Below are 22,700 nucleotides of genomic sequence, written 5' to 3'. Positions count from 1 at the left end.
TGAACCTTCTACTTAACTCTCAGTTTCCTCCCTCAGCCTTCGAATTGTGATCCTAACTGTAACCGCACTTGCAGTACTATTATCATTCATAAACAAAAAACAAATTTATCAATAAATTAAAAATATTAAATTATAAAAGAAAGAAACAAAAAAATAAAAATTATTACTTCAATGTGTATGCACCCCTGCTTTGACTTTCCCATAATTCTTGTAACCCTAGATTCCAACTGCCTTTCTCTTCATTGCATACTGTTTCAACATTTCAAAACAAATATAAATTATTTCCACATAAACAATAAACCTTTTGAAAACATACAAATTCATTAAACTAAAAATCCAAAAGTAGATAATTGTTTACCTTCCCACAAAAGTCACGGAAGTACTTGCTATGATGGCTAAAGTAAAATATTTTCATTTTTTGTAGCTTAACAACAAAAAATATTTTTATAGATAATTTTTATCATATTAAGAGATTTGCAGCAAGAATCAGGATACTTACCATACTTTCTGACAATTTCGGTCTTCTTTGTCGTCTTGGTCTACAAATTAAATTGAATGATGAATATAAAATTAATATTTACTTTACAATTTTAAGTTAATTACTGATGATATAAAGAAATGTATTTGAAAATTTTAACAATAAAGAACAGATGCTTTGGAGGTCATTACTTTTGGTGAGCAATCCCTTCATTACCACGACTATAACGAACTGAAACCCTAAATTCTTCATTAATCACAACAGCAAAATGATATGAAATCCGGTTGTGAAATCATAAACTACATCTAAAACCAAGAGAAGAAAAACAGGAAATGTGAGTCACGCAGGGTAGGCAGGGTGATCGCGAGTTGAGTCAAGCAGGGTAGGAAGGGTGAAATCATAAACTACATCTAAACCAAGAGGGGCAAGTTGGGGCCTCGATATATTGGACCTTTCAGGGTGATCGCGAGGGTAGGCAGGGTAGCCTACCGTTTGGAGTTACCTGCGGAGTTGGGTCAAATTCACGACACTTTTCACGTGTCGCAGTTGAGAAAGTGTATAGACGACGAGTCGGCAGTGATACCATTAGAGGATATTCAGGTGGATGTAGGCCTGAACTATGTTGAGAGACCGGTGGCAATTAGGCATCGGAAGGTCAAGGTTTTGAGGAACAAGGAAGTGCCTCTGGTTCAGGTGCAGTGACAGCATAGGAAGGGGTCAGAGCTGACTTGGGAGCCGGAGCGCGAGATGCGTGAGCAGCATCCATAGTTGTTTGCAAAATGAGACTTCGAAGGCGAAGTCTGATTCTAGTGGGGGAGAATTGTAACATCCGGAATCCCAGGTATATTATTCTAATATTTTATTTTTGGAATTTGTGAAGGAAATCGGCGAGTTGATGCTTAGACTCGCCGACTAGGGTCGCGAGTTATCATCCGGGTTCGCATTTGGACTCGGCGAGTCCATGAGTGGACTCGACGAGTCCACGCTGTTTAATGAAACCCTAATCCTCCGGGGTTGGAGCCTATTTAAGGGCACTCTTAGCCTTCCATTGTGGCTACCAGTCCCTTGAGAGCACCCTAAGTGAGCTAGATCGTTTGGGAGGAAGGATGAGCCATAATTAATCTTTCTATCTTTGGTTTAGCAAGAAGAAGGTGACCAAGAGGAAGAGGAGGCTGAAGGAGGTGTGATTATAGGGGTTTCAGAGTCCAGAGACTTCAACTTGAGGTATTTATTCGGACCTTCTTCAGTTTTGGTATTGATTCTTAGAGTTAGGGTTTTCTAACCTCTTTTAAGGATGATTATGTGGAGCAATTGGTCCCTTATCGAGTTTATGCTTTGGATCTAGACTCAAAGAGGTCCAGAGACCTTAACCCTTGGGGTTTTATGAGTTATCTTGGGAGTTATGAGCTTAGGATGCCATTTTTAGAGCTAAATTACCAAATGATACCATCTAGATGATATATGAGTGTCAAGGTCTGGACTTTACATGATTATTATGCTTGGGAAGGACAGATCTATGGATTAGAGGAACAGATCTGACCTCAGGAGGTTAATAGAGTTTGTGCATGGCATGTACTCGCCGAGTTGTTCTTGAGACTCGGCGAGTTGAGTCGGGGTAGCCCCGCGATTCTTACATGGGGACTCGTCGAGTAAAGGAGGGACTCGACGTGTTAAATGGGACTAAAGAGTTAAGTGGACACAGGTGGACTCGCCGAGTTGCCTAAGTGCACTCGCCGAGTCGGTTCAAAGTTTGACTGTTGACTTTGGTTAACTTTTAGGGTTTGGTCAACAATGAGGGCCTTTGAGCCAAAGGAGGGGTAAAATGGTCTTTTACCCTTTTAAGGGTGCTTAGAGAGAGTAAAGTCTAGTTCTGAGAGTTATATTTATGAGAGTATTACTTTATGTGTTTAGGCGGAGGCTAGATCGTATTTCTAACGAGTTAGTGATTTACCGGGACATCTAAGGTGAGTCTTCTCACTATACTTTACATTGAGTGGTAATTAGAGTTATGTGCTAGAGTTATCGTATGCTATTATGTGATGTGTTATACTGCATTGTTTCTATGTGGTTTATATAAGAGTATATCAGAGGGTCCACAGAGTTAGGGCCCACGGGCCCACAGAGTTATAACCTCGAGTGGCTAGTATGTGTTATGTATGGTATTTTGGGGAACTCACTAAGCTTTACGCTTACAGTGTTATGTGTTATATGTTTCAGGTACCAATGATGATCGCGGGAAGGCGCCGACATGAGTCGTACACACGCATGGATTTTTATGTATTTGATCTTGGGAAATATTTTTGTGAACCAAAGTATTGATACAATGGGATTTTGTTTTTAATGTGTTCGATAAAATGTGTTTAAAAATGTGAAAATTTGTTTTAAATTTTACGGTGTTACAATTTGGTATCAGAGCCTTGGTTTGAGGGATTCGGATGCATCTTCGGGCGTATCTGAACTCAAACTGAGGAGTTCAGGAAAAAAAATTGATGATAAAGTAAATTTTTTTTTTTTATGAAAAGGATTAAAAAGAGTTTTGAAACAGACAGAGCAGAACTGTGTGTACGATCAGCCGGCGCCCGAACGGTGATTCAAAATACACTTACAATAAGTTGTAAAAGAAATGTTATGCTATATGAATCATATTATGCATGCTAGAGTAAGACTAGGTATTCTTATTTGGACTATAGTGGCCTTATATATGATGCCTTAGTCTAGGGATTTTGGTATTAAGAATGCTTGAGAGTGTTGAGATAGAAGCAAGGAGCTTATGAGAGATTTGCTAGTGAGTAGCACATGATTAGAGAGAATAGTGTACTTGGGATTTGGGGCTCTGGGAGGAGGACTTGGTGTGAATGCTGAGTCGGTGTGGTCGGTAGTATTGGGCCCGTACTATCGAAGGCACCGGGTCAGTACGCAACCAAAGTAAAAATCCTTAGGGCACCAGGGATCAAGTAGGGTTGGGATATCGAGTGTGTGTACATCTGAGCAAATTACTGATATCTTAGGTTGTATTTCAGAGAGGCATCTTGGTAGGTGATATGTGTATTTTAATATATATTTTTATGCACTTTATCTTAATATTTTGGCCTTATTTATTCTATTTTAGAACTAAAAAGTACTCATAATGCTTTGAATTATGTTTTGCAGCTATTCGTTGTCGATAAAGCACAAAAGAAAAGACTGAAGCGGAAACCGGACTTCAAAGCTTAAACGAATTAAATTGCTGAATTAGAGGATTACGCCCCGCGTACCTTAAGGGTACGCCGCGCGTACAAACTTGCATCAGATAACTTCAATCGCGTAATTATCTTGAGTACGCACCGCGTAAACCTAAGTACGCCCAGCGTACTTAGGTCGGCTACAAAGACTATAAATGTCGATTTTCAGCTAACCAGGAAGGGGGATTCGACTTCTAACCTAATTTAGTCGACAATTAACTTCTGTTAAGCTGTTTTGAGGGTCTAGAAGGCGGCCGGAAGGCTGTTAAGCTAACGGGAGCAGAGATCTGGAGGATTGGAGAGCGGATACATGTCAGTAATCATATGGATTGCTAACGTGACCATGTTTAGCACTCCATTATGGTACTTTTTGTATTTAGTTTCTGATTTGGGTGTAAAAATCTTTTACTTTGTGTTTACGATTGAATGAAGCTTTGATTATTAGACTAATTGTTATATTAAATAATTTATTTGTGTTTAATTTATCTTGCCAAGCTTGTTTAAAGATCCTCATGTGTTAATGATGATTATTTGTTGTTAATTGTTAAGTGAATTGAGTTGTATGAACATCTGCTTGATTTGCTTGTCTCTTATGATTTTTGATGACCATCGAGATTATAAGACTAGAAATAACGAATGTGAAACTAGAATTAATTTGAGAATAAGTAAGTTAATGTGTGAGCCTTGTTTGATGACCATCAACAAGAGGTTAATTAAATGTCTAAATTAACTATATTTACAAGTCTTGCTTGATACGAACTGAACACTAGGAAGCATGTTAGTTTAATGAATTGATCACTGTTTGAATTGACTTGTTTGCTAAAGGATTAGTTATAGTGAACACGAATCTAATCATTTTAGGAATCGGTGAACATGAATAAATGAATCTGTGTATGCAATTGTCTATGTTTTTAAGGTGAAATTTGTCTAAACCAAAGTACCTGAAGAGATTTGTTTTCCTGTTAGTTTATCGAGAATGGTTAATTAATTATTAGTTTGAGATTTATTAAACTATTTCTTTTATTCTTTTCGTGTGACCTGTAACCTATAATCAAATATATTAAATTAATCCACCGTTCCCTGTGATCGACACCCGACTTACCTAAGCTATATTGTAATCTGACTAGGTACACTGCCTATAAGTGCATAGTTAGTCTAAGTTTGTTAGGTTATAAATATTAAAATTAATGGGTACTTTTGTGCACATCAAGTTTTTGGCGCCGTTGCCAGGAAACGGCTTTCAATTAATTTAGTTTACTTGATTATTCGTTATTTGTTTTTAGTTAGTTTTTATTTTTAGTTTGATTTTCGATGATATTATTTCACTTGTCGGGAAGGTTCTTGTTTTTATTTTGCAGGAATTTGGGATTGTACACATTGCTTGACTTTACTTTTTGCATGGGTTTCGAGAATGAAAGCGATTAGGGAATTCTTGACCTACTTAGCCTACTACTTTGTTGATTTGTCCAACTCAATCCATGAGGCGTAGTATAGCAAGGCGTATTGTGGTGGTTAAGTGGAAGACCGAGCTCTTGCTGTTCTTGACTAGTTAGGTCACTTCTTGTTCCACTTCTAGTTAAAGGTGCAAGGAAAACAAAGGAAATATTCTAACGGGTCCCGAAAGTGGGTGTTTTCGCAAACCAATTCTTGCATGCAAAGGTTTTTGATCAACCATTGTTGTTTGATCTTGACAAAGATAAGTGATTATGACATCTCAATTTTTTTTATCACTCATCGTGAAGTCATCATTAGCTGAAGGAATTAAAAAGAAAAAAAAATAATAATAAAGTTTTAAGTCCCTTGATTAAATGATTAAAAAGAAAAGGAAATTCAATTAAAAGAAAAAAAAGGAAATTTTAAACTTACGCCTTGCGTAAGTATGATTATGCCATGCGTAATACGACCCGAATCGCGAATGAACATTTCAGGGTGTTGGGGTTACGCCCCGCGTACCCTTGTGTTACGCCCCGCGTACATCAGCGACCAGGTATATCTTTTGACCCTTTGACTTCCCTGTTATTTTCCTTACCCAGTTCCTTTCTCGCATACGCTGTGAACGGCAACTTTATCCAAGATCCCCGATTATTTTTTGTTTCTTGTTAAAACCAACACACAAGTAAGTATTTCGGATACTCAATAGCTTAGATTTATGTTTTATTTGATGAAATAAGCTGCATTTAACTTTTGTTCGAATTCTAGGGTTCATAGTGTTCTTGATTTAGGGCCAATTTCGCACATGCATGTGTTGATTAGAGATTGAATGGACCGATTTCGGTTAATAAACTAAACCCTAGGACCTAATTTGGTCTAAATTCCGTCCCACGCCCATCGATTTGAGCTTGGGGTCGTACGCAAACCGTACCCCTGTGACTTCGAGTTCTTGACTGACTTCGATTTTTGACCGTTATGCATGTTTCCCTTATAAATGTTTTCTAATAGACAAAGAATTTACAGGGATTGATTCATATTTTTAGGGAGGTCCCGATTTTTCTTTTACTGCCTTTGGACCACTCGATTTGAACTTGTGTGTTGCCCATGTTGTGTTTATTTGATGTGGGTTATGATTTTTGCACAAGTAAAGGGACCGACACAGACCTGTGAAGCCTGGACGTACGCCCATCGTACGCTGGATGTACGCCCAGCGTACTGCCCCTATCCAGCTCCATTTTTTTTTGGTTTAAAAATCTATTAATGTTACCATATTTTGTTTGGTTTTGTGTTTTTGTTTATTTGTGCAGATTATGGCTCGAAGGACGCAAAGGACCAACCCACCCGAGGATGTGACCGATCATCGTTTTTTACAATTTCCGCAAACACTGAACGATGCTACCCGGGCGCGTTATGTAACCAACTTGAGCTTGCTTCTCACAAAGGAGATTGATATTGCACCCTCATTCGACTGGGAGTTGGCTACCAGGACTGGACTTGCTGCATTGATCCAGGAATTTTCGCAATACACACACTCGGACGCGAGTGGTGTGGAATTGTTTGTGTGTCAGGGATGGGCGCATTTGTTCAGGATCCAGGAGCCTGTATATCGGGAGTTTTTGCTGGAGTTCTATGCTACAGTTTCCTATGATCCTAGGAAGGCACTCGATGACAGGATGGCCTTTGCTTTCAGACTGGGAGGAGTGAGCCGGGAATGCAACGTGATAGAGCTTGCTACTCGGGTGGGTATTTACACAGCCGATGAGACGAGGAGTATCCACTTCCCGACATTTCTTGCTGACTGTCTCACGGATCGGCCAGAAGACTATAACGATAACACTTTTTGGGCCGAGATTACAGGAGGAATTTATACACCATCTATCGCTCGAGGGGGGATGATTCGGTCTACTACATACCGAATATTGCACCGGTTGATTTCTATGTCTCTCACGCATCACAAGAATAGTGAGAGAGTGCCTTCGACGGACCTGTATTTCCTATGGGCACTAGTTACTCCAGGGAGGAACTTGAACCTTCCCGTCGCGTTAGCTGCATATTTGGGACGGAGGGCCAGGGGACTTCGGGGAGATAGCCCGATATGCGGAGGGCAGTTTATCACGCGGTTAGCTCGGTCATATCAGTTGCTGACGCGTGAGATCACAAGATCGATGGTGTTTCACGACATGAGGCCGATGAGTCTTCAGCTATTGGAGTCGATGCGCGTATTAGAGCGGGGTGGAGATGGTGCTTTGAGGGTTCGAGTAGATGATGTGGCAGATGAGGAGGGTGCTGCCGAGCCACAGCCGAGACGGGTCCAACGACGTAGACCTGCTCCTCGGGGAGCGCAACGGGGACCTGAGCGGGAGATTAATATGCGCTACCTGGCTCAGGGCATTGACCGTCTTAGCGAGTATGTTGCACATGTGGACGCGCAACAGCGGTGGCAAGGGAATGCATTGAATGCATTCTTTGCCCACCAGGGGTTTCAGTATTCGGTTCCCTTTCCACCACGATTCCAGTCACGATTTGATGGGGCCGGTACTTCTGGGACACAGCCACATGATGATGGAGATGACGAGTGATCCTTTTGATTTTGTTTATTTGTTTTGTGTTATATTTAGTTTAGTAGTATTTGGTCTGTAATTAAACTTTGATTTAGTTTGTTTTACTTTTGTTTTCCATGTTGATGCTCTATGGTTGTTTAGATTTCTACAGAATATTCGCCCTTAGGAAGCTGGCAGTAAGTTCAGCAGCTAGGTCCGACTGTTGCTAGAGAGAGCCATGTGAGAGTTCGAAGATTATAGTCAAGACCCACAATTTGTCATAAGTGTGGGGTGCATCTTTATTAGAGTTGTATTTCGACGCGAGGAAGAAGTATCGTTCCGACTGCCACGACGTGGTTGACACTTTCCCACGTCATGGTTATTATACATTGCATCTAATTGCAATATTTTGCACCACATTTTTGAAGATGGCGGTCTTGATTTTATTTTTCGACAAATTCAGAAGCAGCAGTTCCAGTTTTCAGTCTTTCGGCGATATTTGAAGCAACTTGTAGCAGCCCCATTCGATCTCGCCACAACTACCCAGGGGAGTCTGTTCCTTTTTCTCCCTTTTTATGTTCTTAATTTGTTTTAGCATACAATGAGGGCATTGTATGAAATAAGTGTGGGGTAGGGGGTCGGTAAAGTAAATTATAAAAATGAAATAATAGTTGGAAATTGCTAGATTTAGGGAAATTTAAAAATTTAAAAGAAAACTTGAAATAATAGTTTAATTTAGAAAAATCTAGTGATAATTTAAAATTTTGCTAATATTGTATGAGATGATCCGATGAGTACTCAAATGTTTAGTTGAGCCAATATACGTTATAGTGCATTTGTGGCTTCCCTTATTTTAGTGAAATCATGGAACAAAAACATAACCCCGCTCGGTTTGAAGGATGCAATATGTTTAGCAGCCTAAACCTGAAATGTATCCAGGAAAATTATTATCATTAACTAATAAAGGTTGAGGTTGAGCGCCTCTGCTTAAGCATGTAGGTTTTGAGTGAAAAAAGAGAGGTACATGTAAAAAAAAAAAGAAGAGAGAATTACGAAAAAGTTTGAAGAATTTTGGAGCAAATAAAGTGAAGATGAAAAGATTAAAATTCCAAGAAATTCAAAAAGTTGAAGATACCAAGAAATCAAATCAAATAAGGTGGAGAATTCAAAGAAATCAAAGATCAAATTGTTAAGAAAGTGAAGAATTCCAAAAGAGCTCCATAGTGGTATCGAAAAGTTGTAATTCTAGATTATGTATGCTTAGGTTGCTCAACTAAAAATACCTTGAGGTTAGGAGGTTTTCTGCGGATGGATTCGGAGGGTTGCATAAAATGAGCATTGTTCGGAAAAAGTGGGCGAGTGTTTATGAAGATTGTGAGTATTTAAAATATGGGGGGGTACTTTAGGAAAATTTTAGACACAAATGTACGCATTGAGGTCTTGGCATAATGGCTGAGTTTTAATTGGATTGTTTAGTGCAATATTGGTAAAATAAAAGTAAATTTGCTTGGGGGCAAGCAAAGGCTAAGTGTGGGGTATTTTGATATGTGTATTTTTATATATATTTTTATGCACTTTATCTTAATATTTTGGCCTTATTTATTCTATTTTAGAACTAAAAAGTACTCATAATGCTTTGAATTATGTTTTGCAGCTATTCGTTGTCGATAAAGCACAAAAGAAAAGACTGAAGTGGAAACTGGACTTCAAAGCTTAAAGGAATTAAACTAAAAAGTACTCATAATGCTTTGAATTATGTTTTGCAGCTATTCGTTGTCGATAAAGCACAAAAGAAAAGACTGAAGCGGAAACCGGACTTCAAAGCTTAAAGGAATTAAATTGCTGAATTATAGGATTACGCCCCGCGTACCTTAAGGGTACGCCCCGCGTACAGACTTGCATCAGATAACTTCAATCGCGTAATTATCTTGAGTACGCACCGCGTAAACCTAAGTACGCCCAGCGTACTTAGGTCGGCTACAAAGACTATAAATGTCGATTTTCAGCTAACCAGGAAGGGGGATTCGACTTCTAACCTAATTTAGTCGACAATTAACTTCTGTTAAGCTGTTTTGAGGGTCTAGAAGGCGGCCGGAAGGCTGTTAAGCTAACGGGAGCAGAGATCTGGAGGATTGGAGAGCGGATACATGTCGGTAATCATATGGATTGCTAACGTGACCATGTTTAGCACTCCATTATGGTACTTTTTGTATTTAGTTTCTGATTTGGGTGTAAAAATCTTTTACTTTGTGTTTACGATTGAATGAAGCTTTGATTATTAGACTAATTGTTATATTAAATAATTTATTTGTGTTTAATTTATCTTGCCAAGCTTGTTTAAAGATCCTCATGTGTTAATGATGATTATTTGTTGTTAATTGTTAAGTGAATTGAGTTGTATGAACATCTGCTTGATTTGCTTGTCTCTTATGATTTTTGATGACCATCGAGATTATAAGACTAGAAATAACGAATGTAAAACTAGAATTAATTTGAGAATAAGTAAGTTAATGTGTGAGCCTTGTTTGATGACCATCAACAAGAGGTTAATTAAATGTCTAAATTAACTATATTTACAAGTCTTGCTTGATACGAACTGAACACTAGGAAGCATGTTAGTTTAATCAATTGATCACTGTTTGAATTGACTTGTTTGCTAAAGGATTAGTTATAGTGAACACGAATCTAATCATTTTAGGAATCGGTGAACATGAATAAATGAATTTGTGTATGCAATTGTCTATGTTTTTAAGGTGGAATTTGTCTAAACCAAAGTACCTGAAGAGATTTGTTTTCCTGTTAGTTTATCAAGAATGGTTAATTAATTATTAGTTTGAGATTTATTAAACTATTTCTTTTATTCTTTTCGTGTGACCTGTAACCTATAATCAAATATATTAAATTAATCCACCGTTCCCTGTGATCGACACCCGACTTACCTAAGCTATACTGTAATCTGACTAGGTACACTGCCTATAAGTGCATAGTTAGTCTAAGTTTGTTAGGTTATAAATATTAAAATTAATGGGTACTTTTGTGCACATCATTAGGGACACGTCATAGACCAGGGACCAGTGGAGGGGGTGTGAGCGACGAGGAGCTCCGCCAAATGATTCATGATGAGGTGGCTGTTGCCATCCGCGATGAGATTCCAGAGATGTTCGGGTCTATTAAGACCACCCTGATAGAGACATTTGATGAGAGATACGCTACTCTTTCTGAGGCTGTTGTTGTTGCGAATAGACTGCATGGTGGTGATGCGTTGTTGTTCCGGGAGTTCAGCAACACAAAACCACCGGTGTTTGATGGGACCCAGGATCCGATTTCAGCGATGAGGTGGATATCAGACATGGATGGATTTTTCTTTACTTGCTCATCTCCTGAGCATTTGAGGGTCCGGTTCGTGCTGAACCAGCTTCGCTTGGGAGCGAAGGACTGGTGGAAGTTTGTGACAACGCATTATTCGCTTGCTGAGCTTGTTATAGTGACTTGGGAGAGGTTCACTGCTATGTTCCAAGATGAGTATGTTCCCCAGGTGGAAAGTGAACGTTTGGCTCAAAAGTTTTTGACCCTCAAGCAGGGTACTGATTTTGTTACTGTGATTACGAGGAAGTTCCATGAGCGGGCGATGTTCTGCCCAGAGCACGTGTCCTACGAGCAGGCACGTATGAGCCGCTACCTGAGCATTTTGAGGAGGGATATACGGGAGTTCGTGGCAAACTCGACATATCGAACATTTGCTGAGCTTCAGGCAAATTCCCGGAAGAGGGAGATAGAGCTGGAGACCCAGGCTAGGGAGGAGGCTGAGTCTCAAGCGAGGGATCGGCGGCCGACACAGTCTCAAGGGGTTTGCAAAGCGGGGTCTTGCTACGAATGTGGCAAGGAGGGGCATATGGCCAGGGATTGCCCCAAGGGGTTTGCAATATGCTTTCACTGCAACCAGACCGGACACCGCAAGGCAGAGTGTCCACAGTTACGAGGGACTACCAGGGAGCACCTCAGGGATCTGCCCCTGCTGTTATCAGAGCTACTGTGAGCCGGCCAGTGAAGGCCGAGGTACCGAAGGCGCGAGGGAGAGCCTTCCAGTTGACTGCGGAGGAGGTTCGCGCAGCACCCGGTATCGTGGCTGGTATGTATTCTTTCGTATATTTACTTTTATGTTGAGATATTGTGCTTATATTATGATATGCGTAGGTACTTTTCTTGTGAATTTTGTACCTGCCTTGGTGTTATTTGACTCGGGTGCGAGTCGGCCTTTTGTATCTTTGGCTTTTAGTCGGCACATCAGTATTAGTCGAGAGGTGATGAGTCGACCTCTGAGAGTTTCCATAGCTGACGAGAGAGCGGTGTATGCCACCGAGGTGATTCTTGGATGTGTACTCGAGATTTTTGGCATCAAGTTCCCGATTGATCTAGTTCCTATTGCGATGGGAGATGTCTGTGTCATCGTGGGCATGGACTGGTTGAGCAAGTTTGGAGCGGTTATCGACTGCGAGAGACAGATGGTGACCATACAGGATCTTAGTGGGGGAGTTCTTACCGTGTACGACGAGGGTACGCGTTCTGGGTCGGCATTTTGTTCAGCCGCTAGATCGAGACAGATTCTACAGCAAGGCTGTAAGGGGTTTGTAGCATATGTGACGGATATGAGGGTTGATTTAGAGAGTCCGAAGTCAGTTGATGAGGTTCCGATAGTGCATGAGTTCCCGGATGTATTTCCAGAAGAGTTACCGGGTGTGCCTCCCGAGAGGCAGGTTGAGTTCAGCATCGATTTGGTTCCGGGAGCTGCACCTATCGCCAAGGCACCTTATCGCCTTGCGCCTCCAGAGATGCAGGAGTTATCCGCGCAGCTTCAGGAGCTGCTAGGGAAGGGATTTATCCGGCCAAGCAGTTCGCCATGGGGAGCGCCTATCCTTTTTGTTAAGAATAAGGATGGCTCACATCGAATGTGTATTGATTACAGGGAATTGAACAAGCTGACGGTCAAGAACCGTTACCCGTTGCCGAGGATCGATGATTTGTTCGATCAGTTATAGGGAGCATCTTGGTTTTCCAAGATCGATTTGAGGTCGGGTTATCATCAGGTGAGGGTGCGAGATAAGGACATCCAGAAGACAACATTCAGGACTCGTTATGGGCATTACGAGTTCTTGGTGATGCCTTTCGGGCTCACTAACGCACCGGCGGTGTTCATGGACCTCATGAACAAAGTATGTAGGCCGATTTTGGATCGCTCGGTGATCGTGTTCATTGACGACATATTGGTGTATTCGAGATCGAAAGAACAACATGAGGAACATCTAAGAGAAATCCTCGGAGTTTTGAGATCGAAGAGGCTTTACGCCAAATTCTCCAAGTGTGATTTTTGGTTACGAGAGGTCCAGTTCCTAGGGCATCTTGTTAACCAGAAAGTGATTTTGGTCGATCCGGTCAAGATTGAGGCAGTGATGAGTTGGGAGGTGCCGAGGTCACCTACAGAGATCAGGAGTTTCCTAGGATTGGTAGGCTATTATCGGAGATTTATCAGGAATTTCTCCAAGATCATCGTGCCACTCACCAAGTTGACTCGGAAGGGTGTTGCTTTCTCATGGGGCCCAGAGCAGCAGGCCTCCTTTGAGACTCTTCGTCAGTTTTTATGCGAAGCCCCGGTGTTAGCCCTTCCGGAAGGAATGGAGGACTTCATGGTATAGTGTGATGCGTCGATATCAGGGTTGGGAGCGGTGCTTATGCAGAGGGGGCACGTGATAGCATATGCATCGAGGCAGCTGAAGCCTCATGAGGCAAGGTATCCCACCCACAATTTAGAGTTGGGGGCAGTGGTGTTCGCCCTCAAGATCTAGCGTCACTATCTGTATGGGGTCCGGTGTACCATATACACGGATCATAAGAGCCTAAAGTACTTGATGGATCAGCCCATCCTGAACATGCGGCAAAGGAGATGGTTGGATGTGGTGAAAGATTATGATTGTGAGATCCTGTACCACCCGGGTAAGGCTAACGTGGTAGCCGATGCCCTGAGCTGTAGGATGGAGAGCATCCCAATGCGAGATGTTTGTATGAGATTGACTGTGATGACTCCAGTGTTGGACACCATTCGAGGGGCCCAGGCCGAGGCTGTGAGACCAGAAAACCAAAAGAGGGAGCGAGTTATCAGGCAAGTATCGGAGTTCGTTATCGATAGTCGGGGACTTATGACACTTCAGGGTCGGATTTGGGTACCGTTTGTGAGCGGGACGCGTACCATTTTGATGGAAAAGGCACATCGATCGAAGTTCTCGATCCATCCCGAGGCCACTAAGATGTATCTGGACCTAAATAAGGAGTATTGGTGGCCCTGTATGAAGAGGGATGTTGCATGGTTCGTTGAGAGGTGCCTAACCTGTCGCCGGGTAAAGGCCGAGCACTAGAGACCGCATGGTAAGTTGCATCCGTTAGAGGTTCCCGAGTGGAAGTGGGAACATATTACTATGGACTTTATCACCAAATTGCCAAGGACTGCGAGGGGCGTCGATGCAATTTGGGTGATTGTAGATTGGTTGACGAAGAGCGCTCACTTCATTGCTATTAGCGAGAACTCTTCTGCGGAGAGGCTGGCAGAGATGTATCTGAGAGAGGTGGTCTCGCGGCATGGAGTTTTGGTCTCGATAGTCTCGGATCGAGATGTGCGTTTCACTTCCAGGTTCTGGAAGAAATTTCATGAGGAGTTGGGTACGCGGTTGCATTTTAGTACCACATATCACCCACAGACTGACGGGCAGAGCGAGCGGACAATTCAGACGGTCGAGGACATGCTCCGAGCATGTGTTTTGGATTTTGGCGGGAGTTGGGACACATATTTTCCCTTCACAGAGTTTTCATACAACAACAGCCATCATTCGAGCATTGGTATGCCACCCTTTGAGCTGTTGTATGGGAGGAGGTGTCGTACCCCCATTTGTTGGGGAGAGGTGGGGCAACATGTAATGGGTAGTACGGAGATCGTGCTTTAGACGACTGAGCAGATACAATAGGTCAGGAAGAGGTTGTTAACCACTCAGAGTCGTCATAAGAGTTATGCGGACAGGCGTCGGTCCGAGCTCGAGTTTCAGGTCAGTGACTTCGTACTCTTGAAGGTCTCTCCTTAGAAAGGAGTGATCCGATTCAGGAAGAGGGGCAAGTTGGGGCCTCGATATATTGGACCTTTCAGGGTGATCGTGAGGGTAGGTAGGGTAGCCTACCGTTTGGAGCTACCTGCAGAGTTGGGTCAGATTCATGACACTTTTCACGTGTCGCAGTTGAGAAAGTGTATAGCCGACGAGTTGGCAGTGGTACCATTAGAGGATATTCAGGTGGATGTAGGCCTGAACTATGTTGAGAGATCAGTGGCATTTAGGGATAAGAAGGTCAAGGTTCTGAGGAACAAGGAAGTGCCTCTGGTGCAGGTGCAGTGGCAACATAGGAAGGGGTCAGAGCTGACTTGGGAGCCGCAACACGAGATGCGTGAGCAGCATCCAGAGTTGTTTGCAGAATGAGACTTCGAGGGCAAAGTGAGAATTGTAACATCCGGAATCCCAGGTATATTATTCTAATATTTTATTTTTGGAATTTGTGAAGGAACTCGGCGAGTTGATGCTTAGACTCGCCGACTAGGGTCGCGAGTTATCATCCGGGTTCGCATTTGGACTCGGCGAGTCCATGAGTGGACTCGACGAGTCCATGTTGTTTAATGAAACCCTAATCCTCCGAGGTTGGAGCCTATTTAAGGGCACTCTTAGCCTTCCATTGCGGCTACCAGTCCCTTGAGAGCACCCTAAGTGAGCTAGATCGTTTGGGAGGAAGGATGAGCTATACTTGATCTTTCTATCTTTGGTTTAGCAAGAAGAAGGTGACCAAGAGGAAGAAGAGACTGAAGGAGGTGTGATTCTAGGGGTTTCAGAGTCCATAGACTTCAACTTGAGGTATTTATTCGGACCTTCTTCAGTTTTAGTATTGATTCTTAGAGTTAGGGTTTTCTAACCTCTTTTAAGGATGATTATGTGGAGCAATTGGTCCCTTATCGAGTTTATGCTTTGGATCTGGACTCAAAGAGGTCAAGAGACCTTAACCCTTGGAGCTTTATGAGTTATCTTGGGAGTTATGAGCTTAGGATGCCATTTTTAGAGCTAAATCACCAAATGATACCATTTAGATGATACATGAGTGTCAAGGTCTAGACTTTACGTGATTATTATGCTTGGGAAGGACAGATCTATGGATTAAAAGAACAGATCTGACCTCAGGAGGTCAATGGAGTTTGTGCTGTTGGATAAGGTGTCTAAGTCCATAACTATTTCTGGTATGTACTTGACCCGACCCGGCATGGTCCATTTGGGTTGCATGGCATCATGCAATTGGATAGACTAAATGAGAGAAATAACACTTGGAGATTATTAATATATTATAAGTTCTAATATATTAATAATATTATTTGATTAGTTTGATCAAGAATTAATTTAGAATTAATTATGTGATCAAAAGATAACTAATTAAATATATGGGTTGATTATGTAAATCATCCATATCTTGTATAGTGGGCTAAAAGGCTCCATGGACTATCAAGTTGGGTTCCACCCATAGGATGCTCCATGGATGCTCCATGGGAGCTACAAACCCATGGGTCATGGAAATGAAGAGTCATGACACATTAGGGTTTAACCCTAGATGTGTCAACACTATATAAGTAACATGTTCTCCACCTAAAATCGGCTACACTAAGAAACAAGAGGGCTTGGCCGATTTTGAGAAGTGTGTGTTCTCTCATAAGTTCTTCCAAGAGCATTTGGTGTTGTGTGAAGCATTTGAGGCATCACACTTGGGGTGCTAGGCTCACAAGGTTTCAAGGAACACAAACAACAACAAGGTAAGTTATTCTATCTATACTTTAAGTTAAAATTGTTCCCATGTATGCTAGATAGGAATATAACCTTGGAATTCAACTTTGCATGATAATTAGACAAACATAGATCCAAGGTTATTAGGGTTGCATGTACACTTAGGAAGTGTTAGAATGCTCAAAACCCATCAGTGGTATCAGAGCCTAGGCTTGTTTGCTCTTATTTGTGCTTAAAAGTTGAAAAAAGAATCGGAAATCTTGCTGTCTGCGAATGGACTCGTCGAGTCTATAGGGGGGACTCCTCGAGTTCATGAGTATCTTCAACCAACTCGGTGAGTGAGTTCATGCACTCGACGAGTAGGGTCGACTGATTGCAGAATTTCGATTTAGTTGCTGGAAATGAATTAGAAACATTACCCTAAACTGTTTTGGTAATTGAAAACTTGTTTTTGGTGGTGTAATGCCTTTGCTAATTCATTTACAAACAACTAGTTATCAAAATTACAAAGTTTTAAATGTAATTTTTGATTGTATTCATATTCATGTTCTTGTTCTTATGATGTTTTAGATGATCATAGGAATTATTTGTAACCTATGTGGTAGATTAATTCTTGATCATAATGTGTTTTAATGGAGTCCATAACTTATCCTTAAGTTATGGAAAACCAAGAGTCACACTTGAGTTAAAACCATTAAAACAAATACAAGAGTTAGAAAAATGAAGAGTCTTCATTTTATTACTCTATTAAACTCATAAGTTACAAGAAATGAAAAGTTTTGAAAGTTACAAAACTTGCCCTCAAGTTTTGGAACAAGTAAAGTTAAGTTAAAACTTTAAGTTCCAACCCCTAGAATTTTAAAAGTTAAAATTCAACCCTTATACTTATATTATGATGATTTAATAATTATATATATGTATAAGAATAAAGTCGTCTTACCGCTAGTACGCCTCATTCACGAAGCCGGTCTATAAGGTGGGTATAAGGTTGTTGCCTATAAAATGGTGACTTAATGGGTGTTTACTCTCACCCACCGCTTGCTTGACTGGTGGAGGGTCGTTAGCCGAACGGGTAAGACAAGGACTTATAAATTCTCATTCAAAGTATGATGAATATAATAAAGTAACTAAATGTTTTATTAAATTCCCAATCTTAGTTACTTTAGGAAAATGTGAATAAGGTGCTAATCCATGAAATTACACTTTACACTTTGTCTAAGTCGTTGGTGGAGTGTGTGTGGTTAACTGGCACACTAACTTGGACTTAACAAGGTAGGTAAAGGGTGACTTAAGGTTTATTATAGTATCGGTGGAGCGTGTGTGGTTTACCGGCACATCGATTGAGTGATAAACTTTAAGGGTACCAAGTGATTTGCATGGTTACTTCACACCTCGTTTTGTGATCCTCGGTATCCCAGTCACAAAACTTGGAGGGCACTCTCGAGATTGAAACATGCCTTTGAAAAGTTCATTGGATCTCAAAGAATCTAGGAATTTCTAAAACCAATAAAAACTAAATATCTAATATTTCGGTTTTCGTGGTGGAAATTGGTGAATCGTCATTCACCTACCTTTCAAATATGGTATAGATTAGATTACAGCATACCTCTTCTAAGTTATATTATATTGTGATTGGATCCTAGCCTTAATATTACATTTGGGTGTTTTATTAAGGACTCCCTTAAATCTATACTAAACTTGTTCTTCTCTTTCAGATGTCTTCAAATAATGCTTCTGGCTCGAATCCTAATGGCTCCTTTACTCTTATGAGTTTGTGTGGGAAAGTCACCTTTGATGGATCCAACTTCAATAAATGGATCAGAAACATCAGGATGATTACCCGCTACGAGGACAAAGAATATGTCCTTGACAAGGAGCTTAAGGAAATTGATGAGTCCACTGCAACTCCCCAGGAGATCGCTGACTTTCATACTCATGAAAGAGATGCAACCAAGGTGGCTTGCATCATGTTGGCCACAATGACAGCTGAACTCCAAAAGTCTTATGAGGATTTCTACCCTTATGAAATGCACCAAGATTTTATGGAAAGATACCATCAAAGTGCACGACAAGAGAGGTACGAAGTCATCTGCTCCATGATAACAACCATGATGAAGGACGGAGATTCCGTCACGAGCCACATGCAGAAAATGCAAAGGTATGTGGATCGTTTGCTGAAGCTTAATGTGAACTTCCCTGAGGAGCTTGCAATAGATATCATTTTGCACTCCTTACCATCGTGCTATGATCAATTCCGCATGACATATCACATGAACAAGGAAGAGGTCACCCTCAGCAAACTTCAGGGACTTCTCAAGACCGCAGAAACAGGTCTTAAGGGGAAGTCAGTTGCTATCACTCCTACTCCAGACTCAACTCCGGTCTTGGCAATCGGGCAAAGTCGAGGGAGGAAGAGAAAGAGATCTTCGAAGGGTACCAAGGCTCGGACCCTTGATGGCTCTTCTTCAAGTGGAACCAAGAAAGGTTTCATTACTCCTTCTTCTGACCCAAAAGAGGCTGAATGCTTCTATTGCCATGAAAAAGCTCATTGGAAGCGGAACTGCCCAAAGTACCAGCAGGATGTGAAGGATGGGAAAGTCAAACCCAACCATGAAGGTATTTACACTATCATTTCTAATAGCTCACCCCATTCGAAATCTTGGGTCCTTGATACCGGTTGTGGTATTCATATTTGTTGTGACTTGCAGGGACTATGAAGAAGAGAGAATGTGGAGCAAGGAAGAATAAACTTAATCATGGGGAATAGGAAAGTTACACCTGTCACCAAGATTGGAGTTTATACTTTATCGCTAAGTAGTGGGTTAAATTTAGATTTGAATAAATGTTGTTATTCGCCAGAAATGGCAAGAAATATTATTTCCTTTCATGCATTGTACAAACAAGGTTTCACCTTTTCGTTTGATAATGAAGTTGGTTCGATTAATGCTTTCTTTAATAATGTTCTTTATTTTAAAGCATTACCTTGTGATGGTGTGTATGAAGCTGTATCTGTTGTAGATAACTTAGGAAATAATGTTCTGTGTATTGATTCTACTAATAATAATAACTTGGATAAAGCATCATTATGGCATTGTCGTCTTGGACATATAAGCAAGAAACGCATAGGCCAACTCCAAAAGGATGGAGTCTTGGAGTCCTTTGACCTAAAGTCAAATGATAGTTGCGAATCATGCTTACTTGGAAAAATGACAAAGTCACCCTTCACAGGCTCGTGTGAAAGGGGTGAAGGTTTGTTGGACCTTATACACACGGATGTGTGTGGGCCATTCAAACATGCCACTAGGGATGCTAATCGTTATTATTTGACTTTTCCTGATGATTACAGTAGATATGGATATGTCTACTTAATCAAGCATAAGTCAGAGACTTTCGAGAAGTTTAAGGAATTTAAACAAGAAGTCGAGAATCAATTGGGCAGGAACATTAAGATGCTTCGATCCGATCGGGGTGGTGAGTATCTTAGTTCAGAGTTCCTCGACTATCTAAGGGAATGTGGGATTGTCTTACAATTGACACCTCCCAGGACACCGCAGTTGAATGGTGTGGCTGAGAGGCGTAATCGAACCTTGTTGGACATGGTTCGTTCCATGATGAGTCGAGGTTCACTACCAATCTCATTCTGGGGGTATGCCTTAGAAACTGCCATCCATATCCTTAATCTAGTCCCTACAAAAAAAGTTGCCAAAACTCCTCACGAGATGTGGACTGGTAAAGTACCTAAACTAGACCACATCAAGATTTGGGGTTGCGAGGCTTTCGTGAGACGCGAGACTCATGATAAGCTCGAACCCCGAAGCGAGAGGTGTATTTTCATCGGCTACCCACAACAATCCTTTGGTTACCTCTTCTACAGACCTAGTGACAATGTGGTTTTTGTAGCAAGAAGAGGAGTCTTTCGAGAAAGAGAGTTTATAAGCCAAGGAGACAGTGGGAGGCAAGTTTATCTTGAAGAAATTCAAGAGTCAAGTGGTGAAGGAACTTCAAACTCTAGCCCTCAACTTGAGGAGGAAACTCCTGTTGAGCCAATTGACGAATCTGTACCTCTGAGGCGTTCCACGAGAGTTAGGAGTGCACCTGAGCATTACTATGGATTCCATATTACTGCAGAAGGTGAGACACTTATTAGTGATGGGACACTAGTAAGTCAAGATAACCCTAACAGCTACGAGGAAGCCATGGCAGGCCCCGAGTCTGCTAAATGGAAAGAGGCTATGGATAGCGAGATACAATCCATGTATGACAATCAAGTTTGGAACTTGGTTGAGAATGTACCAGGTCGAAAGACTGTAGGGTGCAAATGGGTCTTCAAGAAGAAGACCGACATGGATGGCAAAGTACACACTTATAAGGCTAGACTGGTTGCAAAGGGCTTCTCTCAAATTCCTGGAGTGGATTATGATGAGACCTTTTCTCCGGTAGCCAAGATTAAGTCTATTCGGGTTCTGTTAGCCATAGCCGCATTTCATGACTATGAAATTTGGCAAATGGATGTCAAAACCGCTTTCCTTAATGGAAAGTTGGTTGAAGATGTTTACATGAGTCAGCCAGAGGGTTTTGTCAGCAACGAGTACCCTAATAGAGTGTGTAAGCTTGAGAAGTCCATTTATGGATTAAAGCAAGCACCTCGCAGATGGAATCTTTGCTTTGATGAAAAGGTCAAGGAATTTGGCTTTTCTAGGAGTGAAGATGAATCTTGTGTGTATGTCAAGGCTAGTGGGAGTATAGTTAGCTTTTTGGTATTGTATGTGGATGACATACTACTCATAGGAAACGACATTCCAACCCTGCAGGAAGTAAAGTCCTGGCTTGGAAAGTGTTTCGCTATGAAGGACCTTGGTGAAGCTGCCTATATTTTAGGGATAAGGATCTTGAGAGATCGGAGTAAAAGACTAATTGGACTTAGTCAAAGTACCTACTTGGATAAGGTGCTGAAGAGATTCAGAATGCAAGACTCCAAGAAAGGAGAGTTGCCCATACAGAGTAACGCCAAACTGAGTAAGACACAAAGCCCTAGCACTGAGGCTGAGATAGCACAAATGAGTCGAGTACCTTATGCTTCGGCTATAGGATCGATCATGTATGCTATGACGTGTACTCGACCTGATGTAGCTTTTGCCCTGAGCATGGTTAGCAGGTTTCAGGGGAACCCTGGCAAGGCACACTGGACTGCGGTAAAGAATATTCTCAAGTACCTACGAAGGACTAAGGACTGGGTCCTTACCCTCGGTGGGAGTGATGACTTGAGAGTTGTAGGGTATAGTGATGCTAGCTTCCAGACTGATAGGGATAACTTCCGCTCTTAGTCGGGCTGGGTCTTTACCCTAAATGGAGGAGCAATTTCTTGGAAGAGTTCCAAGCAAGAGACAGTGGCAGATTCTACTTGTGAATCAGAGTATATTGCAGCTAGCGAGGCGGCAAAGGAAGCGTTATGGCTGAGGAACTTCATTGGAGACCTTGGAGTTGTACCAACTATTAAAGAGCCAATGGAAATTTTCTGTGATAGTGAAAGTGCTGTTGCCTTAGCCAAGGAACCAAGGGATCACGGGAGATCCAGACACATCGACAGAAAATACCATTTCATCAGACATCGGATCGAAGGACTCCTCGTGGCAAAGAGGGTATCATCAGATGAGAATCCGGCAGATCCCCTCACGAAGGGACTGACTCGGGTTAAGCATCTCCAGCATGCTCGGAGCATAGGGCTGAAGGATGATATTAGATTTAGTAGTTAGATAACCTCGAAATTTGTAAAGTGTAATTGACATTTGATGATGAATAAAAAGTGTTTTATTTATGAGTAAAGTGTTGCTATCTCTTGTCAATCGTTTACTATATTTCTTTTGCATGTTTTGACTTCCAGAATAATTTTTGTTTGGTATAACATATTATTCAAACCTCCACAGTCGGTCATATGTCGGAAGTAGGTATGAATCAAGACTGTCATGTTTGGTTGTAGAGGTCTTGGACAAGGCTACAATAATCATGAGTGCTCATAAGTTCTGAGCATTGGACTCAACCCACGCTCACTGGAATCACTTCATGGAATTCTATCTCGAGTGATCGTGAGACGGTAATATCGTATAAGTCTTCAAACCTAGAGATATGATTTGTTACTTACAAGTTGGTTATGCATTGATTGTACGAAAAACGCATTGGTAAC

This window comes from Lactuca saligna, chromosome 1 (assembly GCF_052625555.1).
Source record: "Lactuca saligna cultivar CGN05327 chromosome 1, ASM5262555v1, whole genome shotgun sequence".
Taxonomy (NCBI): domain Eukaryota; kingdom Viridiplantae; phylum Streptophyta; class Magnoliopsida; order Asterales; family Asteraceae; genus Lactuca; species Lactuca saligna.
This window is presented reverse-complemented; position numbering follows the sequence as displayed.